The 2500-nt window shown below is 36.8% G+C and overlaps 1 protein-coding gene across 1 annotated transcript in view; it reads left to right on the forward strand.

Annotated features, from left to right (window-relative positions):
• LOC137976194 (peroxidasin-like) overlaps positions 1–2500 on the forward strand; it is a 24884-nt gene that overhangs the window by 1335 nt on the left and 21049 nt on the right. The window lies entirely within an intron of this gene.

Raw genomic sequence — 2500 nt, forward strand, 5'->3', positions numbered from 1 at the left:
AAAATCAATTCTCCTTTTTCTTTGGATTTAAAACTATGTTAACTAAAACATTAAGTATACAGTATGTTGCCCAGTATCCGACCACTTCACTTCAAGTGCTATATTTTTTTGCCTTAGCCGCAAGAGCTGTGAAATTTGGCTGTGAAGCAATACATTTAGTCTGATGAAAACAAGCTTTGCGTTTTTACCTTCGTTTCCGTGGTGAAATTTGCATTTCTACAGAGGCTAGATGTCCATTGCTGCCCGGCAGTATCCGACCACAGGAATAACAACGCAATTAAACGTGACTTTCGGTGGGAAATAGATGTTTTTGTCTCCCTTTGCTCTTGCAAAGTACTTTGGCGTTAGAATTCGGAAAATATAAATCGACTTACGAACCGAGCATTGTGGGAAAATTGAGAATTCCGTTCTAACATCTGCTTCCGGTAGTTTTGCAATGGTTTTGCAAAGTGCGGTGTGAAAGCAACACACAGATAATTCCGCTTGGTAAATCAATGAAGAAAGTTTCAACTGAGTTGTATCAGAAAATTATTACACTACACACAGATAAATTAAAGTTAACGATATGAAATTAATCACGACTGCAGCTTATACAATGATTTTTGCACAGTAAACAAAAAATTGGTCTTATACTGGGACGCTTAGTGAAAATTTTGTTGATGATTCTGGTCTCCGTTATTCTAGAAACAGGAAGAATTGAAGGATGCTCTAACTACTGGAATTCTTTGAGAATACTCACTGCAAATATCGAAAGTTTCCTTGAAAAACATCATGATTTATAGGCAATTTCTTCAACAGGGATAGTTTTACTGAGCAGTGACAAGCGTAAATATTACCATGGAAATTTCGATCTCCTGAACAGAACGGCGCCCTCTGCAAATGATCCTACAACTTAGAGCCCGCCAAAACTTGCCTCTCAAAGCTTAAATCTTCACTTTCCTTTCGGTATACTTCGTTTTGCGTAAACTAATAAGGGCGTTGCAAAAATTGAAAATAATTTTTAACTGATCGGATACTGTAACCCAAGTTTTAAGCTTTCATTTCAAAACGACACCTGTTTGTTTTAACTGGAATTTTCCTATTTGATGGTCCACCGTTACTGACTTTAAATTCTTGAGAGAGCTCAATCGAGGAGAAAATGGGATAGAAGACTCGACAGTTCAAGAATGCAACGTGATTGTACTGTATACGCGGCTGAATTAATTATTATGCAACACGGGAGTTTCGGGCTTCAGACTTTTTATACTCGTGTTTTGCGTATATAAAAAGCTGTGTTTTAGCGGAGCTCCGCGCGCGCGGATCACCATAGTTAAGAGAATATGATAGCCCATCGATACGAGAAATTTTAGTTTTACAACAACAACAAACAACAAAAAGTTTATTTGTACCACACGTAAATGAGGATACACGAAATAAGTAATAGACGTAAGAAAGGTACAATGCCCCCGAGAAAATAACTAAGAAACTAATCTAGCTAGGAGGCAGGATAAATAATTTTACGTCTAAAGGAAAGACGTCGATTCAGGGAGGCACAAATATAATGATAAAAGATAGGCAAACAAAGAGAACGACAACAGAAAAAAAAAGATGTCACCTCAGATGGACAGGAGTAAAGAGGAAGTATAAATAAGATAATTAAGATGACGTAATAAGAGACTTTTTAAGGGAACACTTAAATTTGTGAAAGCGAAGAATTTTTAAAGACGCCTCAATATTAGTATAGGTAATCGCATGGGGCCGAGTAAAATTAAGGATTAATATCACGCGTGTTTTCAGAAGTTGCTGAAATTGCCCGAGTCGCGCAGCGACGAGGGCAATTTCAGCAACTTCTGAAAACACAAGTGATATTAATCCTTAATTTTACGATGTTTTCAGAGATAGAGTGGAATAAAGTTCATCAGTAAAACTCTTTTTTGACCTTGAACTGACAAAGTTTTTTGATCGGTGGTTTCTAAGTTTAGCTTGAATCCTATTCGCTGGCAATTGGCAATTGACTCTGAAATAACTTTTTTCCTTTTCCATTCGCTCGCTAAGGGTGTGCTTGTTTTCTTTTAAAACCCATGCAGTTCTAGAAAAATTAATTTCCAAACTGGTGAATTCCAAAGTAGATTTCACTCGAAAAACCGATATCGCACTCATCGCTTCATGCTTCACGCGATATCGGTTTTTAGCGTGAAATTTACCGCTAAAGAACTCGTATTGTTTTAGCTTTAAGTTTAGTTATAGCTTTCGCAGCTTTTTGTTATACTCTCCTTACGTTCTTGTTCTACTTTTTGTTGTTGTTGTTGTATTCCACACGTTCCTAGCTGGTTCTCGCTGTACCATCTTTGTTACGTTTGATAATTGTCTTGAAATAAGAACCGAAATACTACGTTGATTTCTCTGTTTGCTGTGGACTTCTTGCTTATCCTTATATTTTGAGTTAGCAAGATGTTTTTTGGAGTTATTATCTTGTCCTAAATGATTGCCATTACACCTTTTTGTGTGGGCAATGAGCATT

This window comes from Montipora foliosa, chromosome 11 (assembly GCF_036669935.1).
Source record: "Montipora foliosa isolate CH-2021 chromosome 11, ASM3666993v2, whole genome shotgun sequence".
Lineage (NCBI taxonomy): Eukaryota > Metazoa > Cnidaria > Anthozoa > Scleractinia > Acroporidae > Montipora > Montipora foliosa.